General features: G+C 37.2%; 7 non-coding genes across 7 annotated transcripts; all 7 read left to right on the top strand.

Moving 5' to 3' along the window:
- The first annotated feature begins 2,174 nt into the window (after window positions 1-2,174).
- Trnaa-cgc lies at window positions 2,175-2,246 on the top strand. Its single transcript has one exon. It is a non-coding gene; the product is annotated as a tRNA-Ala (tRNA).
- A 2,192-nt stretch (window positions 2,247-4,438) lies between these two features.
- On the top strand, window positions 4,439-4,510 carry Trnaa-cgc. Its single transcript has one exon. It is a non-coding gene; the product is annotated as a tRNA-Ala (tRNA).
- Window positions 4,511-6,735: 2,225 nt separating this feature from the next.
- Window positions 6,736-6,807, top strand: Trnaa-cgc. The gene has a single exon. It is a non-coding gene; the product is annotated as a tRNA-Ala (tRNA).
- A 2,220-nt stretch (window positions 6,808-9,027) lies between these two features.
- Window positions 9,028-9,099, top strand: Trnaa-cgc. The gene has a single exon. It is a non-coding gene; the product is annotated as a tRNA-Ala (tRNA).
- Window positions 9,100-11,318: 2,219 nt separating this feature from the next.
- On the top strand, window positions 11,319-11,390 carry Trnaa-cgc. Its single transcript has one exon. It is a non-coding gene; the product is annotated as a tRNA-Ala (tRNA).
- A 2,315-nt stretch (window positions 11,391-13,705) lies between these two features.
- On the top strand, window positions 13,706-13,777 carry Trnaa-cgc. The gene has a single exon. It is a non-coding gene; the product is annotated as a tRNA-Ala (tRNA).
- Window positions 13,778-15,723: 1,946 nt separating this feature from the next.
- Trnaa-cgc lies at window positions 15,724-15,795 on the top strand. The gene has a single exon. It is a non-coding gene; the product is annotated as a tRNA-Ala (tRNA).
- The last annotated feature ends 1,705 nt before the right edge of the window (window positions 15,796-17,500 follow it).

The raw sequence follows: 17,500 nt of genomic DNA, 5'->3' as shown, positions 1-17,500 counted from the left end.
ACATTGTACACATATCGACTGTTCGGCAAATCACAAAGCAAATAGCCATTACATTATGTATTACTGCAAGGTTAATCTAATTGCAGTTTCTACGGCTCTAATTAATGGTAATTACTCTCCTGTCATGACTGAAATATATTTTCGTCATTTCTAAGACGAAAAATGGGAAGATCGGAAGTTCATAAGTACGTTTTTCATAAGTGCACAAACATACATTTATGTGAACGAGTGACTAATAAAAACAGGGAGTAAATAAGTATAGTAAGAAGTATGTGTATGTAAGGACGAAAGATAAAAATAAAGTGAATTTGTGATTGTGAGTATGAGCCATGGTAAATGTACATTTCATACGTGTTTATGAAGGCATGTACATTATATACAATATAAATATACATCTACTATTTCTTAACGTTTCCCCAGATATATGAAAAGGATAGACATATGCGTGTCTGTGGAATATTCCGTTTCCGGGTACTTTGAACCTTCCCGTTCTAAATTTCCGATTCAGAAAAAATTCGGTGTCATTTTTCTATTGAATTTTCCCATAGTAAACGCGTCTCCATTCGTTTTACAAACACAATAAGGGATTCTTTAGTTTAGGTTCAAATTCTTGGTTCGCATTGTTTATCACATTGACGCGTTTTGTTGCAACAGGCCTGTTCGCTAGTGTAAAAATCCTTCTAAATCCTTGGTCACGTTCGCGTTTATTTCCTGTTTTCCGTAATAAAAAGAATATATAATTAATATGTAGTTAGATGGGTTGATGACAGGAACTGTGTGGATGGATGAATGATGAATATAAATATATGAATAGGTAACAATACGAAATATGTATGAACAATATAAAAATGAAATAAGTGCCTGTCTCTAAAGCTGCTTATTTTTAGATTTACTATTCCATCTGTTGGTGTTAAAGATTATGGCTTATTTTACTATTACTTGATTATTTGTATTTCCATTTCATTTTCATTAAAAATAAACTGGTGAACTAAGCAGCAAATCGCCTGTGAAGTGATTTCGGCCATAAAATTAATTTTGAATTCTACAAATGCGAGGGACGCTTGATGACTTCACGCTCGGTGTTTAGCCGACGCTGATATTATGTCTGACGCGGAATCGCCTATTTCATCGGATATGTTATTCAAACAGATCAGTTCACGCTACACTAGTGTTTCCCAAAGTCGACGGTATCGCTCCCTTGGGAACATTGGAGATTCAAGGAGTCGATGAGGACAAACTGAACGGAAGGGGAGAGGGGTTGAGATGGAAGGGGATGTTAGGGAATAGCGGGGGAGTGGGGGGGATGGAATGGGAGGATAACGTGTCTTCACCAAAGTAAATACAAGATTGAAGTCTCTGACAACTAAGAAACACTAATGGTTTACCAATAATTAAATCAACGTCAAGGTATCCTACCGCATATAGTAAAGCAAAACAGTATTTTATTGCCTTCCTAACATCGTACTTAGTTTGAGAGGCTTCATTACAGTCGCTATCTTCCAGAAATTCAGCTTCGGAAGGGATGCCATCAGCTGATATAACTGTAACTTTTCTGTCTGGAAAAGAGAAAATATATTTTAGAGGAAAACAATGAAGCAAAAAATGCATCAACATTACAAAATAAAGAGTTTACTTTAACTGTCCTTCACAGACATCTGCAGCTGTAGCCCTTAAGTGATTATTACCTATATGAGAGTCCACTTTTGTGCCACACATTACATTATATTTACCAGTACTCTTTCTCAGGGTTATGAATGTATTGGACCTATGGGGGGGGGGGAAGAATTAATCATAACATAACATTTAAGTACATAATACAAAGGGACGATTAATTGCTCTTTAAAGTACTGACTTTTATTTTCTTACTTCGGTTATACCTACAGCCAAGGGACTAATTTGCTTGATTAATAATAATGCACATGACTTACTGTTATTATTATTATCATTGATATTATTTATTACCATTATTCTTTTTATTTTTATTATTATTATTATCATTGATATTAATATTATTATTATCACTATTACTATTAGTCTCGGGCATGCAGTAGTCCTGCAATTGTTACTCTTTCATACCTTATTGAGTATATGGTTTGCAAAGTGTAGAAGTGTATTATAGAGAGCATTCACTTATTCATCACTTTTTGTAAATGTCTGCATATGGAGAGTAATATGGGGGTGTAACTCAGAGGTAGAGTGCTCGCTTCGCATGTGAGAAGACCCGGGTTCAATCCCCGGCACCTCCAAGTATTTTGAAGCTCTTTGTTATAAAGAAATAGATTTTTATTGGCACCTCCCCTCCCCATAATAATTCGCATCGCTATCATTATCCCCACGCAGTTCTCGTGATCATTATTCGCTTTGACAGAGTCAAATAAAAAAAAAGAGGTTCAGCAAAATTAACTCTACCTAACATGGTGGTTAATGACAACGGTGTAATGACAAGGAAAATGGATATTACATTGATGAATTACTAAAAAGGTTATGTTCAAATGGCGGTTTCTACAACTCTCTTTAATCCTAGCATTTTTAAGACGAGATATTATGAATGTCAGGAAATGCATTGGGACGTTTACACGTTCTTATGCAGACGTGCACTAACATGTGTGTGTGTGACTGATAAAAACAGTATGGAAGTAAAGTAAGTAGTATGTATGGCAGAGAGAAAAAAAATACTTATGCGTGTCATATTTGTGCGTGTTTGTGAAGTCATGGTTTGATGTTAATATACACTATATACACCATGAATATAAATTTACTATTTCCCGATGTTTCCGCATACGTATGAATAAGATGAACATGTGTGCCTGTGGAATATTCCGTTCCGGGTGCTTTAAACCTCTCCGTTCTGAATATCCGATTCATAAGAAATACGGAGTCATTTTTCCGTAATAAAAAGAATATATAATTGATATGTATATAAACTAATTGATGGCAGGAAATGAGTGAATGGATGAATGATAAATAGAACAATGGAATAACGATAAGAAATAAAAAACATAAAGAAATATCTCGGTATTAAAGATAATGGCCTTTTTTACTATTATTTTAATATTTGTTTCTCTGTTGGTATTAAATAATTTTCATTAAAAATTAATTGATGAACAAAGTAGTAAATCGCCTGTGAGGTGATCTCGGCTTTAAAACTAATTTTGAATTCTACAAATGCGAGGGACGCTTGATGACATCACATTCGGTGATTAGCCGACGCTGATATGTCTGACGCGGAATCGGCTGATATTTCATCGGATATGCTCTTCCAACAGATCGGTTCGCGTTAAAACAGTGTTTCCCAAAGTCGACGTTACCGCTTCCTAGGAAACTTTAGAAAATTCAAGGAGTCGGTAAGGACAAACTGGGCGGAAGGGGAGAGGGGTTGAGATGGAAGGGGGTGGTAGGGAATCGCAGGGAAAAATGGGAGGCGACGCCTATTTTCACCAAAGTAGATACAAGATTGAAGTCACTGACACCTAAGAAACACTAATGGTTTACCAATAATGAAATCAACATCAAAGTATCCCGCCGCATATCGTAAAGTCCCTATCTTTTATCGGAGTAAGACAAAACAGGGAAATTATATCATACTCGGTGATTAGCCGACGCTGCTATTATGTCTGACGCGGAATCGCCTGTTATTTCGTCGGATATGCTATTCCAACATATCAGTTCTAGCTACACTAGTGTTTTCCAAAGTCGACGGTACCGCTCCCTGGGGAACTTTGGAAGATGAAAGGGGTTGATGAGGAAAAACTGGGCGGAAGCGGAGAGGTGTTGAGATAGAAAGGAATGTTAGGGAATAGCGGGGGAGGGGGGGTGGAATGGGAGGCGATAACGTGTCTTCACCAAAGTAGATGTAAGATTGAAGTCTCTGACACTTAAGAAACACTAATGGTTTACCAATAATGAAATCAACGTCGAGGTATCCTACCGCATATAGAAGAGCAAAACAGCATTTTATTGCCTTCCTAAAATCGTACTTAGTTTGAGAGGCTGCATTGCAGTCGCTATCTTTTATTTTTTTCCTTGTTCTTATTCCGCTACTTCCAAAACTTCAGCTTCGGAAGGGATGCCATTAGATGATATAACTGTAGATTTTCTGTTTGGAAAAGAGAAAATAGTTCATTTTGGGGGAAAACAATGACTTCGGTTATACCTACAGCCAAGGGACTAATTTGCTTGACTAATAATGCACAAGACTTACTGTTATTATTATTAACATTGATATTATTTATTTTTATTGTTATTATTACTATTATTGCTATTGATACTATTATTATTATTATGACTATTACTATTAGTCTCGGGCATGCAGTAGTCCTACAATTGTTACTCTTTCATTCCTTATCGAGTGTATGGTTTGCAAAGTGTAAAAGCGTATTATAGATAGTATACAATTATTCATCCCTTTTTGTAAATGTCTGCATATGGGGAGTAATATGGGGGTGTAACTCAGAGGTAGAGTGCTCGCTTCGCATGTGAGAAGACCCGGGTTCAATCCCCGGCACCTCCAAGTATTTTGAAGCTCCTTGCAGTTATCTTTGTTATAAAGAAATAAATTTTTATTGTCACTCCCCCCCCCATAATAATTCGTATCGCTATCATTATCCCCACGTAGTTCTCGTGATCATTATTCGCTTTGACAGAGTCAAAATGCCCCCCCCCAAAAAAAAAAAAAAAAAAAAAAGGTTCAGCAAAATTAACTCTACCTAACATGGTGGTTAATGACAACGGTGTAATGACAAGGAAAATGGATATTACATTGATGAATTACTAAAAAGGTTATGTTCAAATGGCGGTTTCTACAACTCTCTTTAATCCTAGCATTTTTAAGACGAGATATTATGAATGTCAGGAAATGCATTGGGACGTTTACACGTTCTTATGCAGACGTGCACTAACATGTGTGTGTGTGACTGATAAAAACAGTATGGAAGTAAAGTAAGTAGTATGTATGGCAGAGAGAAAAAAAATACTTATGCGTGTCATATTTGTGCGTGTTTGTGAAGTCATGGTTTGATGTTAATATACACTATATACACCATGAATATAAATTTACTATTTCCCGATGTTTCCGCATACGTATGAATAAGATGAACATGTGTGCCTGTGGAATATTCCGTTCCGGGTGCTTTAAACCTCTCCGTTCTGAATATCCGATTCATAAGAAATACGGAGTCATTTTTCCGTAATAAAAAGAATATATAATTGATATGTATATAAACTAATTGATGGCAGGAAATGAGTGAATGGATGAATGATAAATAGAACAATGGAATAACGATAAGAAATCAAAAACATAAAGAAATATCTCGGTATTAAAGATAATGGCCTTTTTTACTATTATTTTAATATTTGTTTCTCTGTTGGTATTAAATAATTTTCATTAAAAATTAATTGATGAACAAAGTAGTAAATCGCCTGTGAGGTGATCTCGGCTTTAAAACTAATTTTGAATTCTACAAATGCGAGGGACGCTTGATGACATCACATTCGGTGATTAGCCGACGCTGATATGTCTGACGCGGAATCGGCTGATATTTCATCGGATATGCTCTTCCAACAGATCGGTTCGCGTTAAAACAGTGTTTCCCAAAGTCGACGTTACCGCTTCCTAGGAAACTTTAGAAAATTCAAGGAGTCGGTAAGGACAAACTGGGCGGAAGGGGAGAGGGGTTGAGATGGAAGGGGGTGGTAGGGAATCGCAGGGAAAAATGGCAGGCGATGCCTATTTTCACCAAAGTAGATACAAGATTGAAGTCACTGACACCTAAGAAACACTAATGGTTTACCAATAATGAAATCAACATCAAAGTATCCCGCCGCATATCGTAAAGTCCCTATCTTTTATCGGAGTAAGACAAAACAGGGAAATTATATCATACTCGGTGATTAGCCGACGCTGCTATTATGTCTGACGCGGAATCGCCTCTTATTTCGTCGGATATGCTATTCCAACATATCAGTTCACGCTACACTAGTGTTTTCCAAAGTCGACGGTACCGCTCCTTGGGGAACTTTGGAAGATGAAAGGGGTTGATGAGGAAAAACTGGGCGGAAGCGGAGAGGTGTTGAGATAGAAAGGAATGTTAGGGAATAGCGGGGGAGGGGGGGTGGAATGGGAGGCGATAACGTGTCTTCACCAAAGTAGATGTAAGATTGAAGTCTCTGACACTTAAGAAACACTAATGGTTTACCAATAATGAAATCAACGTCGAGGTATCCTACCGCATATAGAAGAGCAAAACAGCATTTTATTGCCTTCCTAAAATCGTACTTAGTTTGAGAGGCTGCATTGCAGTCGCTATCTTTTATTTTTTTCCTTGTTCTTATTCCGCTACTTCCAAAACTTCAGCTTCGGAAGGGATGCCATTAGATGATATAACTGTAGATTTTCTGTTTGGAAAAGAGAAAATAGTTCATTTTGGGGGAAAACAATGACTTCGGTTATACCTACAGCCAAGGGACTAATTTGCTTGACTAATAATGCACAAGACTTACTGTTATTATTATTAACATTGATATTATTTATTTTTATTGTTATTATTACTATTATTGGTATTAATACTATTATTATTATTATGACTATTACTATTAGTCTCGGGCATGCAGTAGTCCTACAATTGTTACTCTTTCATTCCTTATCGAGTGTATGGTTTGCAAAGTGTAAAAGCGTATTATAGATAGTATACAATTATTCATCCCTTTTTGTAAATGTCTGCATATGGAGAGTAATATGGGGGTGTAACTCAGAGGTAGAGTGCTCGCTTCGCATGTGAGAAGACCCGGGTTCAATCCCCGGCACCTCCAAGTATTTTGAAGATCCTTGCAGTTATCTTTGTTATAAAGGAATAGATTTTTATTGTCACTCCCCCCCCCCCATAATAATTCGTATCGCTATCATTATCCCCACGTAGTTCTCGTGATCATTATTCGCTTTGACAGAGTCAAAATGCCCCCCCCCCCAAAAAAAAAAAAAGGTTCAGCAAAATTAACTCTATCTAACATGGTGGTTAATGACAACGGTGTAATGACAAGGAAAATGGATATTACATTGATGAATTACTAAAAAGGTTATGTTCAAATGGCGGTTTCCACAACTCTCTTTAATCCTAGCATTTTTAAGACGAGATATTATGAATGTCAGGAAATGCATTGGGACGTTTACACGTTCTTATGCAGACGTGCACTAACATGTGTGTGTGTGACTGATAAAAACAGTATGGAAGTAAAGTAAGTAGTATGTATGGCAGAGAGAAAAAAAATACTTATGCGTGTCATATTTGTGCGTGTTTGTGAAGTCATGGTTTGATGTTAATATACACTATATACACCATGAATATAAATTTACTATTTCCCGATGTTTCCGCATACGTATGAATAAGATGAACATGTGTGCCTGTATAATATTCCGTTCCGGGTGCTTTAAACCTCTCCGTTCTGAATATCCGATTCATAAGAAATACGGAGTCATTTTTCCGTAATAAAAAGAATATATAATTGATATGTATATAAACTAATTGATGGCAGGAAATGAGTGAATGGATGAATGATAAATAGAACAATGGAATAAGGATAAGAAATAAAAAACATAAAGAAATATCTCGGTATTAAAGATAATGGCCTTTTTTACTATTATTTTGATATTTGTTTCTCTGTTGGTATTAAATAATTTTCATTAAAAATTAATTGATGAACAAAGTAAATCGCCTGTGAGGTGATCTCGGCTTTAAAACTAATTTTGAATTCTACAAATGCGAGGGACGCTTGATGACATCACATTCGGTGATTGGCCGACGCTGATATGTCTGACGCGGAATCGGCTGATATTTCATCGGATATGCTCTTCCAACAGATCGGTTCGCGTTAAAACAGTGTTTCCCAAAGTCGACGTTACCGCTTCCTAGGAAACTTTAGAAAATTCAAGGGGTCGGTAAGGACAAACTGGGCGGAAGGGGAGAGGGGTTGAGATGGAAGGGGGTGGTAGGGAATCGCAGGGAAAAATGGGAGGCGACGCCTATTTTCACCAAAGTAGATACAAGATTGAAGTCACTGACACCTAAGAAACACTAATGGTTTACCAATAATGAAATCAACATCAAAGTATCCCGCCGCATATCGTAAAATCCCTATCTTTTATCGGAGTAAGACAAAAAACGGAAATTATATCATACTCGGTGATTAGCCGACGCTGCTATTATGTCTGACGCGGAATCGCCTCTTATTTCGTCGGATATGCTATTCTAACATCAGTTCACGCTACACTAGTGTTTTCCAAAGTCGACGGTACCGCTCCCTGGGGAACTTTGGAAGATGAAAGGGGTTGATGAGGAAAAACTGGGCGGAAGCGGAGAGGTGTTGAGATAGAAAGGAATGTTAGGGAATAGCGGGGCAGGGGGGGGGGGGTGGAATGGGAGGCGATAACGTGTCTTCACCAAAGTAGATGTAAGATTGAAGTCTCTGACACTTAAGAAACACTAATGGTTTACCAATAATGAAATCAACGTCGAGGTATCCTACCGCATATAGAAGAGCAAAACAGCACTTTATTGCTTTCCTAAAATCGTACTTAGTTTGAGAGGCTGCATTGCAGTCGCTATCTTTTATTTTTTTCCTTGTTCTTATTCCGCTACTTCCAAAACTTCAGCTTCGGAAGGGATGCCATTAGATGATATAACTGTAGATTTTCTGTTTGGAAAAGAGAAAATAGTTCATTTTGGGGGAAAACAATGACTTCGGTTATACCTACAGCCAAGGGACTAATTTGCTTGACTAATAATGCACAAGACTTACTGTTATTATTATTAACATTGATATTATTTATTTTTATTGTTATTATTACTATTATTGCTATTGATACTATTATTATTATTATGACTATTACTATTAGTCTCGGGCATGCAGTAGTCCTACAATTGTTACTCTTTCATTCCTTATCGAGTGTATGGTTTGCAAAGTGTAAAAGCGTATTATAGATAGTATACAATTATTCATCACTTTTTGTAAATGTCTGCATATGGAGAGTAATATGGGGGTGTAACTCAGAGGTAGAGTGCTCGCTTCGCATGTGAGAAGACCCGGGTTCAATCCCCGGCACCTCCAAGTATTTTGAAGCTCCTTGCAGTTATCTTTGTTATAAAGGAATAGATTTTAATTGTCACCCCCCCCCCCATAATAATTCGTATCGCTATCATTATCCCCACGTAGTTCTCGTGATCATTCTTCGCTTTGACGGAGTCAAAATGCCCCCCCCCCCCAAAAAAAAAAAGGTTCAGCAAAATTAACTCTACCTAACATGGTGGTTAATGACAACGGTGTAATGACAAGGAAAATGGATATTACATTGATGAATTACTAAGAAGATTATGTTCAAATGGCGGTTTCTACAAATCTCTTTAATCCTAGCATTTTTAAGACGAGATATTATGAATGTCAGGAAATGCATTGGGACGTTTACACGTTCTTATGCAGACGTGCACTAACATGTGTGTGTGTGACTGATAAAAACAGTATGGAAGTAAAGTAAGTAGTATGTATGGCAGAGAGAAAAAAATACTTATGCGTGTCATATTTGTGCGTGTTTGTGAAGTCATGGTTTGATGTTAATATACACTATATACACCATGAATATAAATTTACTATTTCCCGATGTTTCCGCATACGTATGAATAAGATGAACATGTGTGCCTGTGGAATATTCCGTTCCGGGTGCTTTAAACCTCTCCGTTCTGAATATCCGATTCATAAGAAATACGGAGTCATTTTTCCGTAATAAAAAGAATATATAATTGATATGTATATAAACTAATTGATGGCAGGAAATGAGTGAATGGATGAATGATAAATAGAACAATGGAATAACGATAAGAAATAAAAAACATAAAGAAATATCTCGGTATTAAAGATAATGGCCTTTTTTACTATTATTTTGATATTTGTTTCTCTGTTGGTATTAAATAATTTTCATTAAAAATTAATTGATGAACAAAGTAGTAAATCGCCTGTGAGGTGATCTCGGCTTTAAAACTAATTTTGAATTCTACAAATGCGAGGGACGCTTGATGACATCACATTCGGTGATTGGCCGACGCTGATATGTCTGACGCGGAATCGGCTGATATTTCATCGGATATGCTCTTCCAACAGATCGGTTCGCGTTAAAACAGTGTTTCCCAAAGTCGACGTTACCGCTTCCTAGGAAACTTTAGAAAATTCAAGGGGTCGGTAAGGACAAACTGGGCGGAAGGGGAGAGGGGTTGAGATGGAAGGGGGTGGTAGGGAATCGCAGGGAAAAATGGGAGGCGACGCCTATTTTCACCAAAGTAGATACAAGATTGAAGTCACTGACACCTAAGAAACACTAATGGTTTACCAATAATGAAATCAACATCAAAGTATCCCGCCGCATATCGTAAAGTCCCTATCTTTTATCGGAGTAAGACAAAAAACGGAAATTATATCATACTCGGTGATTAGCCGACGCTGCTATTATGTCTGACGCGGAATCGCCTCTTATTTCGTCGGATATGCTATTCTAACACATCAGTTCACGCTACACTAGTGTTTTCCAAAGTCGACGGTACCGCTCCCTGGGGAACTTTGGAAGATGAAAGGGGTTGATGAGGAAAAACTGGGCGGAAGCGGAGAGGTGTTGAGATAGAAAGGAATGTTAGGGAATAGCGGGGGAGGGGGGGGGGTGGAATGGGAGGCGATAACGTGTCTTCACCAAAGTAGATGTAAGATTGAAGTCTCTGACACTTAAGAAACACTAATGGTTTACCAATAATGAAATCAACGTCGAGGTATCCTACCGCATATAGAAGAGCAAAACAGCACTTTATTGCTTTCCTAAAATCGTACTTAGTTTGAGAGGCTGCATTGCAGTCGCTATCTTTTATTTTTTTCCTTGTTCTTATTCCGCTACTTCCAAAACTTCAGCTTCGGAAGGGATGCCATTAGATGATATAACTGTAGATTTTCTGTTTGGAAAAGAGAAAATAGTTCATTTTGGGGGAAAACAATGACTTCGGTTATACCTACAGCCAAGGGACTAATTTGCTTGACTAATAATGCACAAGACTTACTGTTATTATTATTAACATTGATATTATTTATTTTTATTGTTATTATTACTATTATTGCTATTGATACTATTATTATTATTATGACTATTACTATTAGTCTCGGGCATGCAGTAGTCCTACAATTGTTACTCTTTCATTCCTTATCGAGTGTATGGTTTGCAAAGTGTAAAAGCGTATTATAGATAGTATACAATTATTCATCACTTTTTGTAAATGTCTGCATATGGAGAGTAATATGGGGGTGTAACTCAGAGGTAGAGTGCTCGCTTCGCATGTGAGAAGACCCGGGTTCAATCCCCGGCACCTCCAAGTATTTTGAAGCTCCTTGCAGTTATCTTTGTTATAAAGGAATAGATTTTTATTGTCACCCCCCCCCCCCCCATAATAATTCGTATCGCTATCATTATCCCCACGTAGTTCTCGTGATCATTATTCGCTTTGACAGAGTCAAAATGCCCCCCCCCCAAAAAAAAAAAGGTTCAGCAAAATTAACTCTACCTAACATGGTGGTTAATGACAACGGTGTAATGACAAGGAAAATGGATATTACATGATGAATTACTAAAAAGGTTATGTTCAAATGGCGGTTTCTACAACTCTCTTTAATCCTAGCATTTTTAAGACGAGATATTATGAATGTCAGGAAATGCATTGGGACGTTTACACGTTCTTATGCAGACGTGCACTAACATGTGTGTGTGTGACTGATAAAAACAGTATGGAAGTAAAGTAAGTAGTATGTATGGCAGAGAGAAAAAAAATACTTATGCGTGTTATATTTGTGCGTGTTTGTGAAGTCATGGTTTGATGTTAATATACACTATATACACCATGAATATAAATTTACTATTTCCCGATGTTTCCGCATACGTATGAATAAGATGAACATGTGTGCCTGTGGAATATTCCGTTCCGGGTGCTTTAAACCTCTCCGTTCTGAATATCCGATTCATAAGAAATACGGAGTCATTTTTCCGTAATAAAAAGAATATATAATTGATATGTATATAAACTAATTGATGGCAGGAAATGAGTGAATGGATGAATGATAAATAGAACAATGGAATAACGATAAGAAATCAAAAACATAAAGAAATATCTCGGTATTAAAGAAAATGGCCTGTTTTTACTATTATTTTAATATTTGTTTCTCTGTTGGTATTAAATAATTTTCATTAAAAATTAATTGATGAACAAAGTAGTAAATCGCCTGTGAGGTGATCTCGGCTTTAAAACTAATTTTGAATTCTATAAATGCGAGGGACGCTTGATGACATCACATTCGGTGATTAGCCGACGCTGATATGTCTGACGCGGAATCGGCTGATATTTCATCGGATATGCTCTTCCAACAGATCGGTTCGCGTTAAAACAGTGTTTCCCAAAGTCGACGTTACCGCTTCCTAGGAAACTTTAGAAAATTCAAGGAGTCGGTAAGGACAAACTGGGCGGAAGGGGAGAGGGGTTGAGATGGAAGGGGGTGGTAGGGAATCGCAGGGAAAAATGGGAGGCGACGCCTATTTTCACCAAAGTAGATACAAGATTGAAGTCACTGACACCTAAGAAACACTAATGGTTTACCAATAATGAAATCAACATCAAAGTATCCCGCTGCATATCGTAAAGTCCCTATCTTTTATCGGAGTAAGACAAAAAACGGAAATTATATCATACTCGGTGATTAGCCGACGCTGCTATTATATCTGACGCGGAATCGCCTGTTATTTCGTCGGATATGCTATTCTAACACATCAGTTCACGCTACACTAGTGTTTTCCAAAGTCGACGGCACCGCTCCCTGGGGAACTTTGGAAGATGAAAGGGGTTGATGAGGAAAAACTGGGCGGAAGCGGAGAGGTGTTGAGATAGAAAGGAATGTTAGGGGGAGGGGGGAGGGGGGGGGTGGATTGGGAGGCGATAACCTGTCTTCACCAAAGTAGATGTAAGATTGAAGTCTCTGACACCTAAGAAACACTAATGGTTTACCCATAATGAAATCAACGCCGAGGTATCCTACCGCATATAGAAAAGCAAAACATGCCTTCCTAACATGGTACTTAGTTTGAGAGTCTGCATTGCAGTCGCTATCTTTTATCAAATTAAGGGCACAAACAGAAACTCACTTGCTCCCTTCCACACTGACGCTGAGTGTTTGATAGTGCACCGACCATATCCATCGCATTGACATTTCATTGCAGGTACATGTACTTTTTCCTTGTTCTTATTCCGCTACTTCCAAAACTTCAGCTTCGGAAGGGATGCCATTAGATGATAAAACTGTAGATTTTCTGTTTGGAAAAGAGAAAATAGTTCATTTTGGGGGAAAACAATGACTTCGGTTATACCTACAGCCAAGGGACTAATTTGCTTGATTAATAATACACAAGACTTTCTATTATTATTATTATCATTGATATTTATTTTTACTGTTATTATTATTATTATTGCTATTAATATTATTATTATTATGACTATTACTATTAGTCTCGGGCATGCAGTAGTCCTACAATTGTTACTCTTTCATACCTTATTGAGTATATGGTTTGCAAAGTGTAGAAGTGTATTATAGAGAGCATTCACTTATTCATCACTTTTTGTAAATGTCTGCATATGGAGAGTAATATGGGGGTGTAACTCAGAGGTAGAGTGCTCGCTTCGCATGTGAGAAGACCCGGGTTCAATCCCCGGCACCTCCAAGTATTTTGAAGCTCCTTGCAGTTATCTTTGTTATAAAGAAATAGATTTTCATTGTCACCTCCCCCCATAATAATTCGTATCGCTATCATTATCCCCACGCAGTTCTCGTGATCATTATTCACTTTGACAGAGTCAAAATGACCCCAAAAGAAGAGGTTCAGCAAAATTAACTCTACCTAACATGGCGGATAATGACAACGGTGTAATGACAAGGAAAATGGATATTACACTGATGAATTACTAAAAAGGTTATATTCAAATGACGGTTTCTACAGCTCTCTTTAATCCTAGCATTTTTAAGACGAGATATTATGAATGTCAGGAAATGCATTGGGACGTTTACACGTTCTTATGCAGACGTGCACTAACATATGTGTGTGTGTGACTGATAAAAACAGTATGGAAGTAAAGTAAGTAGTATGTATGGCAGAGAATAAAGGAAAAAATACTTATGCGTGTCATATTTGTGCGTGTTTGTGAGGTCATGGTTTAAAGTTAAGTAATATACACTATATACACCGTATGAATAAGATGAACACGCGTGTGTGTGTGTGTGTGTGTGTGTGTGTGTGTGTGTGTGTGTGTGTGTGTGTGTGTGTGTGTGTGTGCCTGTGGAACATTCCATTCCGGGTGATTTAAACCTCTCCGATTCATAAGAAATACGGTGTCATTTTTCCGCACTGAAAAGAATATATAATTGATATGTATATAATCTGATTGATGACAGGAAATGAGTGAATGAATGAATGATGAATAAAACAAATGGAATAACGATACGAAATCAAAAATATATAAAGAAATATCTCGGCATTAAAGAAAATGGCCTGTTTTACTATTAGTTAAATATTTATCTCTGTTGGTATTTAATAATTTTCATTAAAAATTAATTGATGAACAAAGTAGTAAATCGCCTGTGAGGTGATCTCGGCTTTAAAACTAATTTTGAATTCTACAAATGCGAGGGACGCTTGATGACATCACACTCGGTGATTGGCCGAATCTGATAGTATGTCTGACGTGGAATCGGCGTGAGACATACTACATAAAGTTTCCCTAGAAAACTTTAGAAAATTCAAGGGGTCGGTAAGGACAAACTGGGCGGAAGGGGAGAGGGGTTGAGATGGAAGGGGGTGGTAGGGAATCGCAGGGAAAAATGGGAGGCGACGCCTATTTTCACCAAAGTAGATACTAGATTGAAGTCACTGACACCTAAGAAACACTAATGGTTTACCAATAATGAAGTCAACATCAAATTATCCCGCCGCGTATCGCAAATTTGCTATATTTTATCAGAGGAGGGCAGCAAACAGAAATCTCTCGCTACATTCCACACTGATGCTGAGCATTTGATCTTGTACCGCCCACATCCATCGCATTGACATTTGATTACAGTTCCAAGTACTTTTTACTTGTCCTATTAGTTTTCTACTTCCAGAAGTTTGTAAATCTTTGTAAGGGACAACAGTAACTCAACTAACTGTAGCTTTTCTGTCTGTGAAAGAGAGAGAGAGAGAAAGAGAAAACATATATATTTTTTTTTTCGGGGGGAGGGGAATGAAAAACTACAGTTAAATTACCAAATACCATTACCATTTCCATATCTGTTTATAAACTTACTGACAAGATCATATCTTATGTGATAAACAAATATGTTTCGAATTTGTATTGTATTTCGTTTTATTTTTGTTTTTTGGGGGGAATGTGGACTAGGAGAAATGGGAGCAGCTTTAACCATAACATAAGACTTACTTACTACATAATACATAAAGTAACGATTGATTTTGTTTTATTTTCTTCGGGAATAATTTGCTTGATTAAAGTTATTACTCTTATTATCATAATTTATTATTGATATAATTAAAGTCATGCAGTAGTGCCGTCATCGTATAGATGGCATTCACTTATTCATCCCTTTTTGTAAATGTCTGCATATGGAGAGTAATATGGGGGTGTAACTCAGAGGTAGAGTGCTCGCTTCGCATGTGAGAAGACCCGGGTTCAATCCCCGGCACCTCCAAGTATTTTGAGACTCTTTTCAGTTGCGTTTGGTATTTTTTAAATAATGTATATTTTCATTGTCATCTTTAAAAATCTTTCCCTCAAAATAATTCGCATTGCTATCAATATTCCCACACACAGTTAGTTATCATAATAACTATTCGATCAAAATGCAAAATAGGTTCGAAAAAAAAAACGTTCAAGATGAGCTCTACTTAACATGGCGGTTAGTGACAATGGTGTAAGCATCAAGAAAATGGAATTAACTTGGATGAATTACTAAAAAGGTGATATTCTAATTGCGGCTTCTACAGGTCTCATTAATGCTAGCTAATCTCGTTCTATCAGGACTGGAATCAATTTTCCCATTAATTTCTAGGACGAGAAATAATCAATGTTAGGAAATACATTGAGACGGTTACACGTATGTTCTTATTCAGAAGTATACGTACTAATAATAATAGTTAGGAAGTAAAGTAAGTAGTATGTGTGCGTGTGTAGCAGAGAGAGAGAGAAAGAGAGAGAGAGATAGAGAGAGAGAGAGAGAGAAATACTTGGGTTTGTGATTGTGATTACGTGTGAGTCATGTTATAAGTTTGAGCGTGTTTTTGAAGGTTTGGTTTGATGTTGGTAAGTAATATATACTATACACAATAAGTATAAATGTACTACTTCCCTGTGTTTCCCCATACATATGAATAAGATGAACATGTGCGTGTGCTTGTGGAAGATTCCGTTCTGAGTGCATTCAACCTCCCCGTTCTGAATTTACGATTCAAAAAAATTTTCTATGAATTTTCCCATTTTAAACCAGACTCAATTCGTTTCGCAAATCCAATTCTAAATTGAAGTTCCTATTTCTTATGCTAATTTCTGATTTACCTGATTGACATGCCCCATCCATTTCTATTTCTATTAGTTCTTTCGTCCCTGACTCTCATATTCTTGGTTCCCTTTGTTAATCACACTGACGTGTTTTATTGCATCAGGCCTGTTCACCAATGGAAACATCCCTTCAAAACCTTGCCCTCTCGTTAGGTCGTGTTCGCAATTATTTCCTGTTTTCCATATTTAAAAGAATATATAATTGATATGTAGATAGATGGTTGATGGATGGATGATGAATGTAATTATATAAATGAATAAAGATAAAGATGAAATAGAAAATAAAGATGAAATAGCTCCATGTTTCCTAAGCTGATTATTTAATGGTTATGGTTAGACTTAATATTCCAGTTGTCGGTGTTATGGCCTGAAAGATAATGGCCTGATTTACTTTAATTCTTTATTTGTATCTCCATTAATATCAATCAACAATTCTTATCAACAAATAAATTTCTATGGAAATCGCCTGTGAAGTGATCCTGGCCATAAGACAGATTTTGAATTCCAAGAGATCAAATCAATTCGGGCTAGACCATTGTTTCCCAAAAGTCGAGGTACCGCCACTTGGGGAAGTTGGGGAGATTCTGGGGGGCGATGAGGACAAACTGGGCGGAAGGGGGGAGGGGTTGAAATGTAAGGGGATGGTAGAGAGTAACGGGGAAAGGGGGGTGGGTGGGAAGCAGCGTGACTTTGCGGAAGGAGATACAAAATTTAAGTCTGAGACACCAAAGAAACAAAAAACAAAGATAAAGTTACCCTGTCGCATAGAAAAAAATTAGAGTATTTTATTGCCTTCCCGACATCGTACTTAATTCAGAGGCTTCAGTATAGTCCCTATC

This window comes from Penaeus monodon, chromosome 6 (assembly GCF_015228065.2).
Source record: "Penaeus monodon isolate SGIC_2016 chromosome 6, NSTDA_Pmon_1, whole genome shotgun sequence".
Taxonomy (NCBI): domain Eukaryota; kingdom Metazoa; phylum Arthropoda; class Malacostraca; order Decapoda; family Penaeidae; genus Penaeus; species Penaeus monodon.
The sequence above is the reverse complement of the archived record's forward strand: the minus strand, read 5'-3'. Positions and strand labels throughout refer to the sequence as shown.